This window comes from Perca flavescens, chromosome 5 (assembly GCF_004354835.1).
Source record: "Perca flavescens isolate YP-PL-M2 chromosome 5, PFLA_1.0, whole genome shotgun sequence".
Lineage (NCBI taxonomy): Eukaryota > Metazoa > Chordata > Actinopteri > Perciformes > Percidae > Perca > Perca flavescens.
The window spans coordinates 31280637-31305171 of NC_041335.1; the positions used below are offsets into that span (position 1 = coordinate 31280637).

Consider the following 24535-nt stretch of genomic DNA (forward strand, 5'->3'; position numbering starts at 1 on the left):
TACGCACAACCATAAAACGGCCTTAACGCTTGTATCATGTGGACGCGTCGACAGTTTTGTTGTCAGCACTTCGTATTCCTCATGGGGGCGACAGAAACTACCCACTATAGCTTTAAAGCAACTACAAGGAACTTTAATTTTGCGTTGAGACTGTTAAAAACTTGTATAACTGCTTTAATGATCATTACTGTAACTGTATTAGAAAAGACAAATCCCCCTAATATAGCAAGTATGAATAAAATAACTATTTAATGTGAGCATGCAGAGCAATGTGAACAAAGACCGTAGAAAAGTGGAATAAAATGTGCCACATTACAGGTACTAATTAAAGCCTGCAAACACAGACCCATAATATACTATACGTCTATACATTTATTTAAATGTACGTAGCTCCAAATCACAAGTTTGTCACACAGGGCTTTAAAATGGTGGCTACATACTATCTATCAATTAGTCTTGCATGGCCAGACCTATCTCCACAGCATTGTGTCAGCACTGCAGTATGGTTTGCATACTTTTACATAATCACCATTTCTTTGTTTAACCGCAATAAATTGCTAACCTTAGCTAAGGTCCTAAGGGGTATGACTGATGATGGTAATTGTTCATTTTTAGAAAAGAAATACAATGTTTTATGATAATAAAGAGGCAATGTTTACTTTATAGGCTGTGTATTTGTGTTATTACATAATCTGGGTCACATGCCAGTGATATATAACCAAAAGCTGTATCCTGGGATTCATTCTAAACTTTATTTGTTTGAAAAATAAATAGATAAATAAATTTTACTTAATTGCATAGTTAATCGCAATTATTTCTGAGACAATTAATTCTACAGCAAAATTTTGAATTGTTACAGCTCTAACGCTGCTTGTCTGTGCTCAGATAGGGGGAAAAATGGCTCTGGCTTGTTTATATTTCTTTAAACCAATCACAACCCTCCTGGGTGTACTAAGCCCCAGATGCGTTGATGCCCTTACAAAATGGATAGTGAAGAGAGCTGAAGGGGATAAATTCCATTAGAAGAACTAAAATGTTAACAACATTTAACATAATAATAATATTAATCCAGGGTACAAGTGGTCAAAATGGGTTTCCTCAGGAGGGTGGCTGAGTGGCTCCCTTAGAGATAGCGTGAGAAGCTCAGTCATCCATGAAGAGCTTGGAGTAGAGCCGCTGCTCCTTTTGCGTCGAAAGGAGCCAGTTGAGGTAGTTTGGGCATCTACAGTAGTAAGGATGCCCCCTGGGCACCTCCCTAGGGAGGTGTTCCAATCCAGGCACGTCTAGCTGGGAGGAGGCCTCGGGGAAGACCCAGGACTAGGTGGAGGGATTATATCTCCAACCTGGCCTGGGAACGCCTCGGGATCCCCCCAGTCCCAGCTGGTTAATGTGGCTCGGGAAAGGGAAGTTTGGGGTCCCCTGCTGGAGCTGCTGGAGCTGCTGTCCCCGCGACCCGACCCATGGATGGATAATAATATACAAGAACTACAAGTTGCAACAAAAACAAGAAACTAACAAAAAGACAAATGAATACAGTAACAGACAGTTTCTATAGATATTGGTGAAATGTTTTATTTTCAGTTATTGCTGAGTAAAAAGAGTTATATAATCATAAAGCGAGCTATAAATCATCAACATAGACAGACACCCCAGCATGAAGTGAGGAACAGATCATGTTTTACTGTAGCTCCTCTGTGTTACTGAGACGGAGATCATACCGGGAAGTCCATCCATCACACTGACGGCTCCATATGTATAAAGTGGATGCTTTTATGTACAGCGCATATGGGAATGAAGAGGGACAGACCAGTGTGTAGATTTTTTTTTTTTTGTTGGTCGGTCTAGAAGATGAGACAGGAAGTAGAGACAGCAACAGAGAGAAGAGTAGAGAAACAACAAAAGAAAAAAGAAAAAGTTAATTTATTTCTGAATCTCCTTACATTTGTATTTTCGGGTTTACAAGACAGACAGTTTCTGAATAAAAATAATAAATAACCTTGGTCCGGAGTTTTGAAATTCATGTTAAGTGCAGGCAGCCACGAGAAGGAGTGATTGGATTGGATGTTGCTGATTGAGTTAAAGCGCAGACATGACAGTCAGTTGTTCGGAGTTTTGAAATTCATGTTACACCCCCCGCCCCCCCAGTCTCGACCCGAATTTTACCCATTCTCATCTGGTCATCCTAAGTCTCGCATTGCCAGACCTTCCTCCACAGCACCTCACAGGAGGGTCTGGCTAGTCCACACAGCATTCCGGAATGGGAGAAAAACGTGCTCTGGTTTTTTACCCATACAAGGAATTTGTCATGGTGTTGTTGGTGCATGTCACACATTCTCTAAATATAAAGATAAGAAGAATATAAACAATATAAGTGTAAACATATACACACAGTATGTATTAATAAAGATATAAAAATAGAATGTAAAATAAAAGAATAAGTTAAACAGTAATAAAAAGGAACGCTACAGCAGAGTAAAACGGTACAGCAGAGTAAATGCCGCACGGAGCCCCGGTACCGTTGCAAAATAGCCTCGGGAAGGAACTTGTTTTGGTGAAACGTGTACGTTCAAAAGTTTTAGTTGTGCAACAGGAAACTCAGATTGGACAGGTAGTCTAGCTGTCTGGATTTACCCTGCAGAGATCTGAGGAGCAGTTAACCATAGTCCTCATAAATCCACCAGAGTTTAAAATTTCAACACAAAGAAAGTGTAAGGTAACAAGACATCAGGCCAAAAAGGACATACAGCGGATTTTCTGGCGGCAACGGAGCAATCCCGGAAGTGGAAGGTCGCGGATATAGATTATCCTGTATGTGAGCCTGGTCAGTTAGGACCAAAGTGACTGGTCAGAGCTACGCCAGCTGCACAGGAGAGTTGTTTAGCAAAAGGTCCCTTTTTAGAGCGAGGTGTCCATCAAACCTAACTGCTAATCAGGGAGTTTTTTTCCCCCTTCCTGGCAGAGGAATGACTGTTGATGAAGACTGTTATCAGAGCCTCCTTTCCCTTCATGACAAAACAGCTGTGCTTTCTCTAAATGTGCCAAGTACTAAAGCGACCAGCTTTCCCATTATCCACAGCCATTTGTGATCAAGTGTCAACCATCACGGCTGAATGACGAAGCCCATCCGCTGTCCCTGAAGATGCACTTTCACTAATAGCTGATGGATACCAGCTCTGAGAAAACTGTTCAGAAGTCGATTAAACCCCAACTTTCCTAAAGGAAGCTAATCTTCTCCAAAAACGTGGCTTTCTAAGGCTAATTTGACTTCTTTTACTGGGAGTCTTGGAGGCAATTTAGAAAAGTATTGTTCCCTTTTAAGAGGACATTGAAGGCTTAAAGAGATGTGTATTTTGGGATATGACTGCCTTGATTGGCAGGTCTCTTAGGCTGACACTCTGGCCAACCACACCTTCAGACACGATTCATCATCTTTGGCAAATTTTGAAGATTTAGTGTATTAGTCTGTGTATTTTATAGTTTTATAGTTTGTTTTGTGTACTGTCTTTTATCTTTTATTAAGTGTTGAGTTTCAAGACTACCTCATGAAGCTCATTGAGAGAACACCAAGGGTTTGCAGCGCTATCAAAAAAGCAAAGGGTGGCCACTTTGAAGAATCTAAAATATAAGACATGTTTTCAGTTATTTTACACTTTTTTGTTAAGTACATAATTCCATATGTGTTCATTCATAGTTTTAATGCCTTCACTGAGAATCTACAATGTAAATAGTCATGAAAATAAAGAAAACTCATTGAATGAGAAGGTGTGTCCAAACTTTATACTGTACTGTGTGTGTGTGTGTGTGTGTGTGTGTGTATATATATATATATATATATATATATATATATATATATATATATATATATATATATATATATATATATATATATATATAAAATATTATGAAATTGTATTATGCCTCTGGGATTATTTATGTTTTTAGTGTGTATTATGCTGTCATTTTATTGGACCCTGAGTCCGTAATAAAGTTAAATAAAGGTTATATGACTGCCCCCCATCATACATCATACAACATATATGATTTCATGTGACAAATAAATTGATTAATTGGTTGATAAAATATCATTACAAACAAGATACTGAGTCATAACCAACGCTTTTATGAGATTATTTCTCATAGACTCAATAGCTGGAGCTTTATGAAATGCCTTCTCATAATGCTGTCACAAAAAATAATAATGATGAGAAAAACACCTACTGATGTGGAGGGTGTGTTTGGCACAGAAATCACATTCTGTTTGTATATACATGTGATGAATACATGGCTTTGTCCATGTATTTACCCTCTGATGGTTTAACCACAAGGGGGCGGAGTGCAACATATAAAACCAAGTGCAGCTCACTGGTTAACTTTTGTCAGCAGGAGGTCCAGAGAGTGAGATGGTGATCGACTGTGATTTCTCAACAGTACAGTATTATGTTGCATGTTTTTACTTTGTCAAAAATATGCTAATTTCCATGTACTGTTATTGACAAAATGTTAATTTAGGATGAATTAAGAAAATCCGCTGTAGTAAAATCATGCAGCTGTGTTGCGAAAATAACAACCAATAAGTGATTGAAGAAAAATGACAGATTTACTGTAAATTATACTGCATATATAAGATTTATATATTTGAAACTGTGTACCGAAAGAGGTATTGTTTCTTTGGATCAGGGCTGTTGCTCTCAAAAAAAAAAAAAAAAATCCCCTATTGCATCGCTAGCTCTAAACACACGCACACTAGATAATAAGTAAGTTGTTCCCATGCTGTCAGAAATCTAGTCCTTTGTCAGCTGGCCTTGCAGAACATGCACATAAACGGCCCCCTTTTTATCACTGTTAACATAACAAGGGAGAGGATAAGGAGAGGAGGAAAGGAAGGGAAGGTTAGAGAGAAGGAAACAATGGGAGTCAGTCGTGGCGGAGTTCTGCAGGGAACGGAGCGATGATGATTTTCACACGACAGTAAGGGGGCGTCACCAGCTGTCGGTCATTGTATAAGCAGTGTGTCTGTCACCGCTGCTGGTCACAGGGCAGCTGAAGGTTCAGTGCATTGCTCCACAGCATGCATGTTTCATTTATTTGACCTCTCTGCAAGGGATTCAATTGGGGACTCTCCAGACTCCAGTGCTCTTCTATCTTTGTGAAGACATTTTTAGACATACTGTAAAGTGATGACATTTTCCCGCCACAGAATATATTTTTTTTGCCTTGCTGAGAATAAACCGAAAAGATACTGGCTTGTTAGCATTAGCAGCCCTAACTATGGCTAACAGAAAAGACAACATAACTGCATGCACCGAAAACGTCATCATGCATATTTAGCAAAATGCATGTACATAATATAATCAACAAAGAGTGCTGCACAAAAAAAAATCACCAAAATCAGAGAAATATAAAATCTGGGTTTAACTTTTCTTAAAATTTGTAAAAGACTTGACTCTTAACTTATAGCTGTAGGTTTGCAGAGAGTCAATACATCAATTTACAGTAACCTGACAGCAACTTTGAGATTTCTTTTTTCTCAGCATGTGCTTTAAGTTTTCTTTGATGTTTTTAATCAGTTCTCTAGCTCAACTTTAAAAGAAAAAAGTAAAGTTGGTGGAATGTATTCAAAGCCAGACACAGAAAGTACTATATGTTAAAAAAAATAAAACAAATATGTAAAGATGGTGGCAACATCTCTCTACATTGTGCAATAGTTACACTGTAAACATTAGGCGACTTGATGGAGTGAGGTAGATTTCATTTTGGAGGAAAGTCTGGTAGATTTCTGTTCCAGTACAGCATGCATTTTAACTCTGTGCAAATATGCTTTTGGCTGTGGTTTTGATTCCAGGAGGCTCATTCACATGAATAGCAATGAGATATTCTGGATGCATTCTGCATTCAGGAAGAGGAGACCCCCTGCCATTCATATGCACACAACAGTGTCTCATACACACAGGCTCATGGGCAGACACACACACACACACACACACACACACACACAGACACACACACACACAGACACACACACATACAGTCATTGCTGAAATCACTGCTCTGCATACATACATTTTCCTACATGCACACAATAGCAGAGGGGGTCCCTTGTCAATATGGGCATGTTAATAGTAGCTTGAGTCTCAGTGCAGACAATCACAATGTTTGCACACAGTGAATGTTGTGAAGAGTGAGATTGAAGGCTGAGCGTGTTGTGCAAAACAACATAAAGTCACATTTCTTGTGACCCACTCCGCAAACCAGTTATAGCAGAGCATAACATTCACACTGAGGACATTTAGGAGTTTAAAACCAGCTCCCTGGATGACCGGCCAGTCAATGTGTGTCGTCATCCTGTAGTGAGCAGTCTTATCTTGTTGAGCCCTTTGGTAATTTACCACTGGCTCTGATGTCTGTAACATTATGATGCATGATAAAATTCCTTTTGGAACGAGTTTGTCTCTAAAGTTCATATTTTTGTTGTTTGTTGGGGTCCTTATACAGTATGTACAGATGTCACTGAGTTTCATTAAAAAATATAAATATATATGTAAATAAACCGAGGTAGAACAGTGTATTACATTTTGCTTTATTTCTTACTAAACCTGAATACGAATATGTATTTTCCAAAAAAGTCTGTTAATGGACCTTTTACGAGTTCAGTTTTTTTTTATAGCACTGTAAGGTAGAGTTAAATGTAATCACCTGAGCTGAGCAGGCAGGTGGCGTATCTGTTGTCCCAGTTGATCGTACTCTGTCCTCCTGTTGTTGAACTTGCCGAGGTCAAACCCCCCAAGTGTGCAAACCCAAACTTAACATATTCCGTATTAAGACAGCCCATTAGTTGTGTTGCAAACTATTCCTTTTGCAGATGCATTGCAGATTTTTTTCCAGTAAACAGTTTGATGACCTACATCTGTATCAGTACACACACACACACACACACACACACACACACACACAGCAACACTGACTTGTATCCACTTAGTCTAATTCCGTCAATAAACCCATGTCCCCAAACTGCATCAGCGCTGATGTTAATGCTGTTAGTCAAAACTGTTAAAAGCTCACTGAGTTGACGTTAACCTGGGAGGAGGGGGGTCAGCCGTGACCCCGCTGACGCCTCATACCTCATTACCACAGGACGACGGATGCACTTAGGTTCCTTGTGCCCTTTATACACACACTCTCACTCTCTCTCACACACATTTCTGCATCTGACCTTCCACAGCAGGCGAGCACACTTCCTGATGAGTGTGTGACCCACTGAACTGGCTCACCTGCAGGGGTGAGGGGGTTCAGCAGTGAGGGGTCGCCGGGGTCGCCGCCCACTGGGACATGTTTAGCAGATTAGATTGGTTGATTCAAGACGAAAGACATTGACATTGTCAAAAGACTTCTATCTGCTGTAGGTTCCCAGACAAACAGAAGTGAAATAAATGTGTTTTCTGTTAGTTAAGTTAAATGTAATGGGACCAGACAGAGACTATTATGTAACAGTAAATCTTTCTATAAATAGAGGACACACACAATTTACAACCCAAACCCAGGTCATGTGGGGGTCTTTGTTTCTTTTACATAAGCGTAATTATCATATACCCAAATATACAAAGTGGAGAAGCAAATCCTGTTATCTGTCAAACAAATTCATTCATCTACAAAATATGCATATTACACTGCATCCACTCTAATCACCCACTGCTAATTACCAAACATAGTACGTTTCACAATAAGGGATAAATAATCTGTTTAAAAAGGGAAGCATAAAAATAACAACAAAAAATACCCTAAAAGGACAGTTTCTTTACATACTTCTTGTTGGCCTGTTTAATTTATTGAGGGTTGACGGAGAGAGAATACCAAAGAAAAAGAGAGACGGTATGTTTTCACCTCAGTCAATTGATTTAGTTTCTCTGTGACCAACATCGAGAAACTCTGTGACCAATATCGAGAAACTAAGGACATCTTTACGCTCCCAAGAAAAAGACACCAATTGATTTCAGTGATGCTGTGACCTTCCCTCCACTTTTTACTTTTGTACTTTTGTCTCCTGACCTGACTGTCATTGAGACCGAAACATTGGAGTGCACCCTCCCAACAGGATGAAAAAATGCATGGGTTTTGGTGATCTTTGCTATAGGGCCACCATCAGGCTGGACTCTCATCCATACGTGTATAATTGTTACATCTAACTTTTTGGCAAATTTATTTTCTTCCTGGTGAATAGTGGCTGCGGTCCAAGTAGTCCAAAAAAAAAATTCATAAGGAAAAGACAACCGCTGTACTAAGAGAATCCGACTGCACTTATAGGCTCTGTAATTATGCCACTGCGGATGATAATAACGTGGGCCTGCCGTGGTGAAACTACAATGTTGCAAAGATGAACTACCTAAAGCGAATCTTAGATACTTAATCCCAATGTTAGATACTTCATCCCAGGCATTATTACTGTGTTGTTCCATGCAGGTTCTATAAACATGGACAACCCAGGTGAAAAATATGACTTTATTACCAAGGTTGGAATTTAAATAAAAAAAAAAAAAAAAGGAATTTAAGCTACCAGTCACTAGTGAAGTGTGAAATTAAATAATACTCACCCTCCTGTCCACTCATTTATCAAAGAAGGTGAAGTCTGCACAACAGCTTCATGCACAACGTTTCGGCCCACAATTTGGCCTTCCTAAGGTGTATTTGATTGCCCAACACTCATATTTATCCACATGATTCCCTATTATTATGATTGTATAAAATTTGTTTCAATTTATGCAAGGTAGGCATTACTTTTGTTTTCCTAAACGGCTGAATGGTGCGTCGCTTTAAGTGTTGCTGCGTAAATTGTGGGACAGCATTATCTCCTTTCCTTTGGTAAAGAATGGTTCAGTAGCCTGACAAGCCAGACCCACATCAAGATGTTGGGTCTGGGAACTCACTGTTGGCAGAGCTCAATCCGAGGGGCGGGATAAACGGTTGTCTTTCAAATTCCCTCTGCACTCATAGCCAACCAGAGCAACGCTAGTTAATAGATTAGACTTTTGCCGTATCCGGTCGGCAAAACTCCAAACACATCTTCCTTTTTTAAGAATGACTTCAGTCCTTAACTCTAAGTCTTCCAGAGTCGCGGGCGAAGCCGATTCGAAAGACCGCTGTTCGCCAGCAGCAGCAGCCATCTTCTTTGTTTTCAAGTAGCAGGGAATTCACGCGGAACTGTCGCAACTCTGCCCTCCTTATGTTAAGCCCGCCCACAGACTCTATACACGATGTGATTGGCCTGACCAGAATTGGGTTTTTCCAGCTCGCAAGCCAACGGAGAGTTGCTTGACTGACCCTGGTTGCAAATTACATTTTCTGCCGCTAGGGTGCGTCTAGATTTCTAGGCTAATGGTTCAGTGTTCTCTGTATAGTAAAGGAGATAAGAAAGGAAGCATTGAAGCGCCTTTCCTTTGCCTTTAGATAATTCCGCCAGCTCCTTGTTGGCTTACACTTTGATACTTTCACTCAGTTAGGAACCTTTCTAAGCAAGAAAGACTTTTCGACCACAGCCAGTAACTTGCGTCTTCAGTTTTTCTTTGTGTGTCTGTGCGCACAAGCGATCCCGACTCTGCTAGCTATTTGCGTTCTCATTTGACGCAAATGTTACAAAACCAACAGCCGCGGCCCAATGACAAAAGATGGGAGATTAGATGTCTGGAACTAAAACGGCAGAACCAAAATGTCCTGTCGCTGTGCTTGTGATCAGATGGAAAAGACAATGCGATTCTCTCTCTATCTCTTTCCCCCAGTTCTCATTTCCCTCGCCCTGCTGTCTCCTCGACCTCGTCCATCTCCTCCCATCAAAGATACGTTCAGTCATAGCCACCGTGCCTCTCTCCTCTCTGCACTGTAATATTCCTCTAAAGGTCACAGCAATTGTCTGCCTGAGTAAAACAAAAAGAAAACCATTTTATTCTTTAAACCTCCAGGAACATGTTTCAGCTTTGAAAGAAACCATCCCATCATGAGAAAAACCCACTGAGTTACACAAAGCCCGGAGAAAGGATGTTAGGCTCTTTTTATCAAAGGTAGATAGATAAATAAATCAGCTCCATGCAGCCATCAACCCCGTCAGCTGAAAGCTGCTGCATTAGTGTACAGCACATATGTGGGCAGCATATGACCACCTGCTCAACTGTCACCTTTACCCCCCTCCCTCACCCCAATCTCACACCTACTCTCCCTCATACCCCCAAAAATTAACATATGGTGCAGCTCGTAAAAAAAAAAAGTCTGCTTCCTCCCGAAGGTTTTACGGCTGCTTCCTGGTTTCTTTCTTTCTGGATTGAATATCTTTGTTGGGGTAAAGGAGGCGTGTGAGATTTTTTTTTTTTTTTTTTTTGTGCGGCTGTGTGTGTTTGTTGTGTGTGAGAAACAACCCATCAAATAATCAAAGGTTTGAGTGTAAGATTGTGTGTCTGTGTGTAATTCTGTGTGTTTTAAATAAAAGAGAATCCATACATCAAACAATATCTTTGCCACTTGAAGACGTGTGTGGGTGTGGGTGTGGGTGGTTGTTGAAATCTTACAATCTTTAGATCAAATAATGTCTTTCTAGTGCTCAAAGTGTGTGTGTGTGTTCTTGTCTGGGTGTATTTGTGCGCGTTTGTCCCCACATGGGAATTCATCACCATTGTGCCGAGTTCTTTTCTTTGTAAATAACTCCTTTGGGAGCTTCACATCGAGCCTTTTAAAGACTCATTAGGATTCGTTGTTTAGTCGTCCCCTCTGTGAACATGTTCGTCTCTAAACGCCACTAATGGCTCCATTCGTCTTAATGCTCGCAGTTTAAATGCAGCCACTTACATTTTTCAGCATGGATGTGATGTTAATGCAACAAAACAACAGAGTGAGGGCAGCCAGGAGAGAATCAAGCCCAATTATCTATTGCTATAATGGGGGAAAAAAAATCATTCTACTTTGCTCTTCTCTGCCCTTGTCAGATGTTGTTTTATTTTCCTAATTTCTATCATTAAATCAGAATCATTCATTTCATTAGATCGCTTGTCACGATAGAGAGTCTGGTCACATGATTATTTGAAGCCTCCAAGCGACTACCAACATAAATGAAAGCTAAAGCCAGTGTCACCAGAGTCTAGTAGTAGTAGTAGTAGTAGTAGTAGTAGTAACTAGAAGGGCACTTGGAGAGCGCAGACCTCTGCCAAGGCCTTGCTACATCTCGCAATATTAAAGAAAGTGAAAAATTACTTGTGTATCTGCACCGTTATTCAGATCCGCTCCAAAATGTATGGAGTTCTTCCTTGGCCCATGCTTCACCCTTCCAACATTTCATGTCATGAAATTTGGGCCAGCAGAGTTTCCGTATTCCTGCTGACAGACAAACAAACTAACAAACGGACAAACCAACAAATCAAACTGAAAACATAACCTCCTTGGCGGAGGTTCTAAACTGTCTCTAAAACAGAAAAATACTGTTTCGGTAATATGAAATAATACATATTTCTGATGACACTCTATCCTGATATTCTCCATAATAGTTTTCTTTCTCCTCTGCCTCCCTGCAGTGCCGGAGCCAACCCCATCTTGGGCTGAGGCCTTCCTCCAAACAGCGGGTAGGTAAACACTGGAACCCTTAAATGACTTCTTGTTTTTGTTTTGTGTCTCTGTGTTCTCCCATAGTGTTCTCCACGCTAAAGGAACAGGATGTTTTCTCTCTCACACACACACACACACACACACACACACACACACACACACACACACACACACACACACACACACACACACACACTCTCTAAACACTGTGTGGCTCAAAACATCACATGATAGCTGTGATCACGTAGACTGCAAGTCTGTGATGCTGCAATGTTAGAGAGGGTTCAAATGCAGCATTACACATAATTTTCATACATCTTTTACAAGTCCGTTATACTCAAGATTGGACCTCTGATCAAGTTGAAGTTGTGTGGAGCCTTGCTGGGAGTGAATTGAGGTAATGAATTCCCACAACAACCTTAATCTTACCAAGGGTGTGAATCAAAAAGTGTGTGAGTGTGTGAGTGTGTAAGTGTGCGTGTGTGCAGAAGACCTCATGAGGTTAGAATGGACAGTGGGCAATATGCTTGAGCGCCTTTGAAGATGATATAACACACATTTACACGCCTGCGTGCCTTTCCACTCAGGTCTGAACGCTGCAGGCCACTGCTTTGATCTTCTCTCCATGTTTCACTGCCATCCTCCCTACTTGCTCTCTCTTATCTTACCCTTTCTTGTCCAATGTCATCCCTTTTTATCTATAGTATATCATACAGTATCACTAAATTCAGAAAACCTTCATTGGCATGAAAAGACCATTCTATCACATCATCTTGAACAAGGTAAGTTAGGGATGTGATCTGTAGAACCTGTAAATAATAATCCGGCCACTTGAGCTCATCAGTGGGCTAATTCCCCTTGCTCTTCTTTCTATGTCTATCAGCTAATCACTGGCTGTCTGAGAATGCAGCCAAACACATCTTTCATCTTATGCTCTCTCCTTATTGTATTTAACATTCTAGTGAGTATTGAACAAACCTGAGTCAGTTTTGTGTTTCACTGAGCAGCCCTGTGAGGTCACTGGGCATTCAGGGGTTCGGAGGTGTATCGCTTGCAGTTACCTCACCCATGGATCAAAGCAGAGGAAAGACACCCTGCATTGATCATTTGAGAAGCATGAGGTCAGCACTGGGCTTTCTTGTTTTCTTTCTGGCCAGGTCTGCTGAAACCGCAGGAGTGCTACTGACACGGAGAGCCAGGAGAGGATTCTTTAATAGGTGTGCCAAGTAAACAGTTGGGGTAGATGTTACTGGCCTGAACCTGCTACCATGTAGGGCCTCCATTGCGTCAACTGCTTAAGGATAAGTCCTGTTTTTTTTATCGTCAACAAACACATGAAAAGACTAAAACCAAATGTGATTTGAGCTCCATTGTCGTGCAAAAACGCATCAGTGAGCCACACTGTTGCACTGGCTAACATGTTCCTTCGTTACCATAAACACACACACAGTGTAGTTTATTTTGACTCAATCCTACATACACTGTCTTGCTGCCATAAATACTAAGCCTACTAAAGCGCCAAATGTGTATTAATCCACCATTGAAAATAGCCTCAAAAAATGCATGATATATTCCTGTTTGGATGCTGTTTGATTAGGACTACAGTGCCTAGCTGTTTTGGGGAAATTATGTAGACATTTTTAAGAAATAAAAGTATAAATTTGTGATTTTTTTTCTTCTTTTTTTTTTAAAGGGTTACAACATACTTTACCAATGTACAAAAACATAAATGACAATGCTGGCGAATGTTCCAAAACACAGTTGTGTATGTAACTAATGGCTACTGTATTCTAAAACTTAACTCTAAAACTAAAAGGTAGCATGATACAAAAGGCTCATAATTTTCAGGTTTAACTAATTTCACCCAAAATAACCTGTATTTCTTTTAAGAGAATTGGATCAGTTTAAATATTAGTGTTTTCATTAACACTAAATTAGATCATCTAAAAGAGAGAAAACTAAACATTAATACATTTCTAGATCTTGCAAGAAATTGGTCAAACTGTACTGCCATAACAGTCGTCTTAGACCAAATGGAAGCACAGATCAAAGAAGATAGATTTATCCTGTCGTAGGGCTGAAATGTCTGCATTTGCATGCATAGGGTGTGTTATACTGCAGGCCTTTTAGGTTTAGTTCATAAGCCATACAACCGATAATTGAACTGAAAAGAATAAAAACTTCAAAAGAGGCAAATATGAGCTCTAGAGAAGAAGCAAAGAAAGCTGAAGCACTTCATTAAAAGGCCTCATGCCTCCGGTAAAGGAAGAGGGAAATAATACATGTAAATGTCAAACATTGGTGGAAACCCAATTACATCAACAATTAAACAACTGGATGAATAAAAAGACATTCTTCAAAATTCCCTAGTTAGAACTAAAAGAAATAGCGATCATCATATATACTGTAAAAGGCCTTTAGAATTGTAAAGTCAATATAAAAAAAAAAAGAAGAAGACATAATCACCACCGCCTAAGCTGTCAGCTGGACACAAAGGTTTGTTTTGGAGGATGAATAAAGTGCAGGTTTGAAATTTGAGCTATCATGTTTAGAACTGAACCTTTCCATGATAGATGGAGTTGGTACAGACTCAGGGCAGTGGATACGGAACTGCTGCTACTGTTCCGCTCTGAAGACTGAAAATCTGTTTGGGAATTCTCCAGGCGATAAACACAAACCACCACAGGAGGACAAGCAGAGACTGAAAATATTTCATGGGACACGACATTTACCAAACAACATTTTTCATACCAATGTCCTGGGTAGATATTCAGGTATTCAGATATAATATACATTCAGCCTGTAGTGTTTTTGTCACAAATATACATGTGTAATATGTATCATGTTTAAGACACTTTCAGTAGTTGGCTGTATTTGTCTCCACAGGAACTTTTTCTACTGTTGGTGTATATTTTAGGACTGGAGCAGTACCAGCCATTCTTGAAATATTAATAGCGCTCATTATTTTCCATTAAAAAAACGAAAGAATCCCAGTGTGCCACAAACATTGTAGTTCCTATATTGTTTTCCTAATTATTTGGTTGGACTCTGATTTGCAGCATAATTGTCTACCCATCTTAAAAGTCTTACTCACTCAGGGGTTTTCACTTATCATGCCTGATTAGACACCTTCTCAGGATGATGTAGGTGCGTGCTAATGGGGCTTGATTGACATCTCTGTCACTTTCCTGTTAGCTTTGTCAGGATGACGAAAGACGTAATCATAGTAAAAATCATTAATTCCAGTAATGAACAGAGTGAGACACAGGTGTCACACATTGATTGTGCCTGGTTTGCAGAAGTCTTTCTAATTAAACTTTAGACCTTTGCAAAATTTCAAGATTCATCATTGTGAGGAGTGCTGTTGATACTCTGCTAGCTGTGCAATTTGTGCAAATGCTCTCATATTATTTCCTTTCCCACCTGCATTTTGCTACAGCAACATTTATGATATGGCCAATATTGATGCTGCAGCTGCTGAAAAAAAGTTAGTTTTACAAACAAACAATTAGCAAAGGATTCTTTAAAGAACATTAACCTTTTTTTAATAAGTAACTTCGTAAACAAGACTTTATAGCTTCACCAACCAATACGTTTGTCTGGTCAATAACTCTACAGGGTGACCCCCTTTTCCCTCTTCATTAACAAATCTGCTTCATACAAGGCTTCCTGCAGAGTTCTGATTCCATTTTAATTTCCTCCCAGACCTACAGTATGCATGCCATCTCTGCATTAAAGCCCACAAGATTATTTTCCAATTTAAACATTGTGTAGTCAGCTTTGTTTTTTATTATATAGCACAAGGTAAACACTTTCCGTTCTGATTACGTTCGCCCTGAAAGAGCTGATCATCAATCTGCTGTGTTATTTCAGACCGAGCCCATGGAGAGCATTTAAAGTCGATGAGAAGTTTGTGTTTTGCACTGATAAGCAACATACCTTTTTTTTTTTTTTTTTTTTTTTACTATTGTGTTTAGCTGCTTTCTGAACTGATGTTGGTTGACACCAAAGTGGATTATCTTTATTCATCTTAGACTGTAACAAGAGCAGGAAAAAATGGAACTACTGCTGACATGAAATCAGCATTTAAATAATACGATATTAAAATATATGTAGAAAATACCTTCATCTTTTCTTTTTTGATCAGTTATGGATTTTGGGTTGCATTGATTAAGTTGTCTATTAAGTCTTTTGATTTAAATATACATATATACATATATACATATGCTACTGTCATTCTAAGCCTTTACAGAAATCAGAATAAGGGATTGAAGAACCGGGCTGCATGGCAAATGAAAGGTACAGTAGTCAATCTCTGACCAATGTCAAAATAATACAACTGGCTCTAAATGCACACTCAGCAGCAGCATGGCCAGATTGGCTCGTGACCTGCCTTATGGTGAATGATGGACCGAGACACATACTCCAGAAGTCTTTTCAAACTAGGCAGCTGTTGCACAAATTATATAAACGTTGACCCAAGTTTTGTAACAACATGACACCTTCTAAAGGCTCAACATATTGGACAGGTAGCGGGAGAGGTTTTGGACATCTCAGGAATTCATGTGGTGCAAAAAATGTCAGTCCTCACAGGGTCAGTTAAAGTTGAAGATAATCGTGACCTGAAATTACTTTGGGATAAACTGAAGATATAAATTAATTTAGCGGCAGCATAAATTGAGCCTAAGAGATATGCAGTATTGGGGGATTTTAAGATGGAGACTTTTTTTCAGTGTGTACTCTTGACATAACCTGTGCTGGCACAGGCTGCCCGTTTCTTTTTGAGATGGTTGTTGTTACGTAAGTTAAAGACCCTTTGTAGTGAAAGCTCCTCCAGATACTAGTCTAAATCTGTACTGAACAGCTTGGCCTCCAAATATTCTTACCAGCAGCTTTTTTTATTCATCATAAAGCTATTGGAGCAGCTGATCACAGTGTAGCTCAGGTTTAAACATTTGACTACTATTTGATATTTGATCGTTTTAATCAGAATTAGCAAACCTGGTATCACTGACTATGTTTACATGCACATAATATTCCGGTTTTTGCCCTTATTCCGAAAAAGACGGTATTCCGACTAAGCTGTTTACATGGCTAACGAAAGTAAATATTCCACTAATATTCCCGTTTACATGTAGTTTACCAACGGTGGTGGACTTGTTGAACCGTGCAAACACAGTCTCCCTCTTTCATTCCTTCAACCAGCTTCTCGAAAAGGTCGGCGTGGCGGTGTGTGCGAATATCCAAAAACCTGTTGACCTCCAAGTCTTTGATAATGTTTAAAGTTGCTGTGTTTCTCCTTCTTATCTGGTCTGAAGCCTTGCAAACTGTTGGCTGGTTGGTTTGTTTACAGCAACCATAGCAACTAGGGGTGTCACGATTCTCCAAATCCTCAATTTGATTACATTTTCAATTCTAAGGTCACGGTTCGATTCAAATCTCAATTTTAAATTTTTTTTTTTTTTTAAGAACAGGTTGCTATGCCATTTTTAGACTAGAATTTTATGCAATATAATATCTGACCTTTGTTCGCAGTGTACCATACTACATTTTTATTTATTTAACCTTTATTTAACCAGGTTAGTCTCATTGAGATATAAAATCTCTTTTTCAAGAGAGACCTGGCCAAAATAGCAGAACAAGTATGTTACATAAAACAACAATTTACAATCACAAAACAATCACAAAAGAGGCAAAGACATCTCAAGTGCATTTCAATTAAATAAAAGTACCATTAGTTAAAACATTTGCACGTGTGGATGGACTCATGTTCTATGGTTTTAACTAGGGCTGCAACTAACGATTATTTTAATAATCAATTAATCTGTCGATTATTTCTTCAATTAATCAATGAATCTGATAAACAAAACAAAAAAGCATTAATTTACATCAACTCAATACATACATACTTGTTGTTTTAGTTAATAGTTGTGTAAAGGCAAATAACCCAAATAGCAGATACAGACGAGACACAGACAGACAGACACACACACACACACACACACAAACGCACACAGACACAGACACATTCATTAAATTATTACTATCATTGTAGTAAGTGCAAGTTAAGTTCATTTATACACCACACACTAATGTATTTGTCAACAGTAACTGATATGGGACAAAGCACATAATATATACATGACAACAGATTGAAAAATTAATGGGCCAAAAAAGGCGAGTGAATAAAACCGTGTCTTTAGTCTTGCAAACTATACCATCCCTGCTTTATTACTGTTATTAACGAGCTAACACTAGCTTGTCATGCTAGTCAGCTGGATAACGAGTAAACAGCAGCACCAGAAGAGCTACTGGAGGGACGGTACGTTCCTCACTTCAGAACGGAACAGAAGTAGGATAGTGTAGTGACTTTACCCTGCTGTTGAACTCCCTTCCTCCTCATCAAGGACTCCATGTTTACGTTTTAGGTGCTGACTCATCACCGTGGTGCGCCCGTGCCATGCCGTGTCGCTTTTGCTTATCTTGCAATTAACACGTTTTTGATTTATTTAGTGTGAAATGCTCCCACAACTTGGATGACTTGATGTTGTACTGATTTCTCTGCCTCCGCCGAGTGTTTCAGAACAACGTTACGGGTCTCTCCGGTCTCTCTCCGTATTTCCTCTACACCCGCTCTGCTCTTTTTTCTTTCGCTCCGCTCCGCTGTGCGCTGCTCCGCTGTGCGCTGCTCCGCTGTGCGCTGCTCTGCTCTGCGCTGCTCCGCTCTACGCTCAACTCAATTTTTTTTTTATCTCCGCAACTAGGTGGCGTAATAGTCGCGCGACACAACGAATCAATAATTCAATTCGTTGCCAACTTTTTTAGTAATCGAATTGTATCGATTTTATCGATTCGTTGTTGCAGCCCTAGTTTTAACATAACCTTTAAAATCGTTAAGGAAATTAGACACTGTAGTTTGAGTGTTTTCTGTAGGTCATTCCAAGTAGAAGGAGCAGCAAACATGAAAGCCTTTTTAAACATCTCTGTCCGGGCTTGAGGTACATTCAATGAAATTCAGATATGTAACATGGGAGCCTGCCTAAAATGCCTTTGTATATGAACATATAAAGGTGAGTAAGCCGGCGATTTGACAGAGAGGGCAAATTTACTGTGGAGTAAAGCATACAGTGATGAGTGAGGGGTCTGCAATTTGAAATTAACCTTAAAGCTCCATGATACACAGCATCCAACATCTGAAGACACTTTGATGGGGCACTCATGTACAACAAATCACAATAATCAATAATAGAGAGAAATGTGGCATCAACTAGCCTTTTTCTAGCAGAAGAAGTAAAACAAGATTTGTTCCTAAAGAAAAAACCTAGCTTCAATTTCAACTTTTTTACTAGGTTCTGTATATAAAGCTTAAAAAGGTGATCATCAATTAAAAATCCTAAATATTTATAAGATGAAACTACCTCAATTGTTTTACCCTGATCAGTAACAATATTCAGGTCTAACTCCTTTTTTCTTGAGTTTGAAAAGACCATTACTTTGGTCTTCTCAGCATTAAGCACAAGCTTTAATTGATAAAGCTGTGCTTGCACTCTGTCGAAAGCAGTTTGCAAGCATTCATACGCCTGTTCAATGGTAGCTACACAACAATAAATAACAGTATCATCTGCATAAAAATGGAAAAATGCATGTTGGACATTTTCCCCCAGACAGTTTATATAAATAGTGAATAAAAGTGGCCCCAGAATGGAGCCCTGGGGAACAACTTTACAGATTGATACATACATTGTCACATTTGACACATCGTCAAATGTATTAACAACATAATGTAACAATAACTTATATCTATAACCTGCCATCTAGTTTCTCTTTTGTAACTTTTTTTTTGTAAGTTCCTTTTTAATTGGTGATGGTTTGACCCGCCCCCTACGCTTTTGCCATGCCCCATTTCACAGCTAATGAACCGTATGACGTAGAGTCTTGTGTGAGCTATCGTTGAACTCGGCAGGGAGTTACCTTTTCATTGTTGACGATTTGCGGCATCTGAGTGCCGCGCGGATGCACGGTCGCAAGGAGCTGCGAGGGCCCGTCCATCACTGCTCGCAGCTTTAATTTTTCTCTGTTTTTTTTCTGGCAAGCCGACTGGACGTGACTTGGGGGGCGTGGCAGCATCGACGATTCCATTTTTTAATTCGAAATTTGAGATTGTGACTTAATTTCGGTCGATTTCGATTTTAAATCGACACCCTTAATAGCAACGCACAGAGCTGACCATAAGCCATAAACGGGCAAGAGGCCGTAAACTGCGGTAAAAACCCAGATTGAGACGCATATTCCGAATGCGCTGTATACACGTACAAAGAATGCCTATAAAACCAGAATATCCCACGTCTTAATCGGAAAATGCATGTCCAACTGGAATATGTTGTTTACATGACATAATTCGGAATAATAGTGGAATATTGGTGTGCATGTAAATATACTTTTCATACACCAACTTAGACTGACATAGAAGAATTCAGTCAAAACTCAAAGGCCTCTGGTCATTTGCAGGTTAGAAGACCTCTAGGCGTCTATGCAGATTTAAATGAGAAATCAGAAAAACACATAATTAATTCTCAACATAGTATTTGTTTAAATGCTACTTGGCTTTGCAGGATTAATCATTTAGGATGCAGAAGAGAGGTCAGTGGGGTGAAAGGCTATGGGTCTCCTCTTGGTTGTAAACATGGAAATCCAACTTTACCGGGTCATCTTGAGTTCAGACCAGTCCCTGTCATCAAGATAATAACCCTTCAGATGCCATAGATCAGAGGTCTCCCAGTGGTCATCCTATATCAGCATCTGTGTGGTTGTAAGATGTCACAGGTCAGGGGTTACAGGTGGTAGTACTGCTTTGAGGTCCAAGGCCCCAAAGCAATTATCTTGTGACTGGAAAGGAAAGTGCTGAGTGGCACAGAGGAAGGTCTAAATGTTGTTTTTGTTCACTAGATGTGTGCTTTTTATTGCTTCCTTCCTCATATCATCCTTTCTTTTGCCATTCTTCATTTTACTTTCCTTTTCTCAATCTCTCTCTCTAACTCCTCAACCTTAGGTGTTTTTGGCAATAAACAGTTGTCTGCAGTAATATTGGTTTTGAAACTACCAGGGCTCTCATTTACTCTGCCCTTTCAAATGACTGACAGTATTGTGATGTTTAATGCGTTAAACTCACAGTCCCCATCAGTGTAGAGGACGACCCAGCGTTTTTTTTTTTTTTATCAGAGCCCCCCTGCAATGCACCACCGCTGCGCCACTGGACAATGAATGAGAAGGCAGCGTTTTCACGCAGGGCTCAAGTCGGTCCTAAAGGGATAGTTTGGATCTTTTTGAAGTGGGGTTGTATGAGGTATTTATCAATAGTCAGCGTATTAGTAGATGACGGTCAGCACGTCTCCCGTATGGAAGGGCAGCAGCAGCTAAATATATTTTAGCCACTTAAAAAAAAAACAAGGACCACCCAAAAAAAAAAGGTTTAATTGTACACTATGTTTAGATTTTGTCTCATGGCTTTGAAGAGAATGATACAGCAAGTTAAAATATTGTAAATATAGCGTACACTTAAGCAGATATTGATTTTATTAGGTGGTCCTTTTTTATATTGCTAAAATACGTTTAACCAGTCCAAGCATATTCTTACAAAATACAAGAAAATATTTTGTAACAAGAACATTAACTTTGCTATAATTACTGCGGTAATTACTTACGGTTCTCAAATATAATTACTTGATATTCAGGCTCTTTATGAATGCCTTGTCCATAGCTGCAGTCTAAAAAAAATAACCTTGAGACTTTTCTTGCAGCAGCCCTCACTGCTTTCCCCTTATAATTCCTAAAAAGCTAACTGAACTGATGACCTGTACAATATGTTCTTTTATTTCAATTAGTCCTTGCACTACCCCATAAAAGATTCATAGAACTCAGCCGGAGCCTGTATTAATAACTAATAAGAATAAATAATATTAGGGAACAGCTGGTACGGTGGCTTAGCAGAGGGTCAAAAATGTCTAATATTGCACTGGTCACACAGGGACAAAATGTCCACAAGTTCTGCTGGGGGACTTGTAAATGATATTGGTCATTACATGCATTTTTCATGCCATGTATGGTCTGCTACAGCTCGGTATAATGGCTTGTGTAGGCTGCGTGGTACAGTTAAAGACGACTGTATTCAGAATTCATGAAATATGAGTTGATCTCTTGATCCTCTGGCTAGAAAATGCAAATGGATCGCAACCTCCAGGATTTAATCAGTTAAATCCCTCTTTTTTTGCTAATGTGGTTTAAGAGGATTTCCTCTATACGTTATGGCATCAGGGAAGTCAATGCCTGAGAAGAGATCATTTCCCTTTTTCTAATCTCAGCATCATATGTTTGTTCATCATTAAAAATATCCTCAAGTTTTCTTTTTCTCCACAAGCGTGATGACACACAAACGAACAAATCAAACACACACTTGCATACCTCTACCAAAAGGAGAATAAATGCAACATTTATCGTGGCAGCATCCAAGTGGCCTTTCCCATTGATTTCCTGTTTCTGTGTCACAGAGAAACAGGTTGGCTAATAGGGCTGAGTTATGCAACAGCATGCAGCTGTAGGCTTTTACCCATAAATCCCTGCCAGTGCTCAACTGGAGGATATTAAAGTTGAGCGAATGCCCACCCTGACAGCAGCAGCCCATGGAAGTGGGCGCTGCAGGGTCATTTTCAATTGTTTTTCACTTCTGGACAAGCGAGAGAAACTTTACTTGATATTTGACTTTTTATCCATACTTACTGAGGATACAGAGTTATAAACTTTTGTGTTTTTAAGGTGTACAAAAAATGCATGTACCTTTTTTTTATTTCTCTGGCTGCAGTTCCGTAACTGATTAATTTGTAAAACTCAAGAGTTGTGGATGCTAATCACAAGAGAGCTGAATCAACAGTGTGTAAAATCACTTCTGTTTGCTCTCCATAATTTCTATTTGTTTATAGTCTCATCGACTTGCCTCTGAATGCCGGGACAAACACTGTTAATTACATGCTTGGTTCGGAGAGCTCACCTTTTTTTTAATCCAGTGATTTCTCTGCATGTAGAGACTGTATGCCTGTGTGGAGGAACCCCCTGAGATCTGGCTGGTTTACGTCTCTTTGTTCAGTGTTGGGTCATCATCTGACTTGCGAAGGGAAGCAGTTATTTCTGCTCTGTCGGCTTTTTCGGTATTTCAGACTTTTAACTTTAATTAGCGTGCACATGCTGCGCACATCCAGGTCCACATTAGACGCAGAGGATTACCATTACTCTCGGCAAAGGCACCTGTCCCACCGCAATAAATTTAGATTTTTTTATTAGCGTCATTATTTCCCCCATGCCGTCGGTTGCACAGCTCAGCAGGTTTCTGCTCGGTCGCATCTTCTTGCCAATGGATTTATTTGTTTTACCTTGTTGGATCAATTGTGTCCGCCAGACTTGGCTGATACGGGAGCGACTGTTGTTCAGCAAAGACCCAATAATATGTTGCCTTGTACTGTCAAAGAGGTCTAGTCACAACAAAGACAGGCCGTACAGTGTTCCCATTGTCACTCATAGACTTGTATGTTGGAGACCATGAGTCTGAGTTTCCCCTAAACCCCACTCACCTAAAACCATTTTGATTTGAAGTTTTTTTAATTGAACTGTTAAATCATAACTTACTAGAAGTAATTCAGTCTAATCTTTTTGCATTATGGTCCTTTTACACGCTGTAGGCCTATGCCAGACATAAAACTGGTAATGAAATGCTAAATACTTTTACTGTCTATAGTCTAAGTGCACTATATTCAAGAGAAAACAACTACCACTGTGCTTTTAGCAAGGCATTCATCCCCCAGTTGCTTAGCAGGGCTGGTTTTCTGTCTTGCAACATTTAAGTGTTAGGGGGAGTTAGGTGACCTTTCAGCTCTGAAATGTCAGAAATTCCCTTTATAAACCTATTGTGTTATGTGACAGACTCTAAGTCCAAGTTTAATAGCCATTAGTGCCCAGTCTACTTTCCTTGGAGAATCAATAGCTGTGATTTTCCTGCCTCATGGCCTAAAATGAGCACAATATACTCGATGTGTGAGATTAAAGTGTGCCGATCAATACCGATGATTCATGATTTCTTACCATGTTTTGGTGCATGCATGAAAAGTAACAGAACCTTCTCTTTCCTCTCTTCAGCCAACAATCTTTGGGACATTAACCAATGAGAGAGTGCTGTTTGACAACAGACTGGTGAGTCACCACCTTTTTTTTTTAACTGAACGATGACGCTTACAAAAAGACCATTTGTTTTTTCAGGGTGTATGGGTGAAGTTGGGTTTTAATTGAAAAAACAGAAAGTAATGGGAATTTTAAATAACATAATATTCCAGAGGATAAAAATTCTGTGTGTGTGTTAGAGCTGAGTTTACTCTCTAAATATGGTGGTGTATTTGTTCATATTGATACATTTATTTTAAATACATTCAAGCATTTCCCAGCATGACAGATGGCAAAAAGATTGTCTACTGGTCGATGATTCCATGTTTTGGTGGAACACAAAGGTGTTCTCTGACTGTGTAGTTTTGTAATGCAAATGGCGATGGCAGTCGCCACAGAAAGCCAATTAACCAGTGACAAAGGAAATGATCAAGCTGCCCGGTTGTTTTCCTGGCTACATCTATCGGAGGAGGGGAGTCTGTGGTGAGTCTGTGCCAACTAGCACATGACTTATTTAATTACTTAGCCCTGCGGCATTGAATGAATCCAGCAGATTTATGGATTTGTCTATTTCCCATATATCAGAAAACAATAAAAGCGTCCCTTTATGCTCGGTCTCCAAAGCACTGCTGGGCTCCGTGACCATTAAGCAGGATGCTCTGTCTATAGGCCTCTGTCTTTACTCAGTCTGGTCTAAGTCATGGACTCCAGGTGGGTGGGCGGTCCAGTGTTGATTCACAGGTACAATATGTATTGGAAA

The 24535-nt window shown here is 39.6% G+C and overlaps 1 long non-coding RNA gene across 2 annotated transcripts in view; it reads left to right on the forward strand.

Moving 5' to 3' along the window:
• LOC114555064 (uncharacterized) overlaps positions 1-23809 on the forward strand; it is a 34546-nt gene extending 10737 nt beyond the window's left edge. The window contains exons 2-3 of one of the 2 annotated variants that reach the window (XR_003692528.1): positions 11544-11591; positions 23755-23809. This is a non-coding gene — a long non-coding RNA (uncharacterized LOC114555064). Of the gene's footprint in view, positions 1-11543; positions 11592-12731; positions 13242-23754 lie in introns of those variants that run through there. The other variant, XR_003692527.1, reaches the window with a different exon arrangement.
• The last annotated feature ends 726 nt before the right edge of the window (positions 23810-24535 follow it).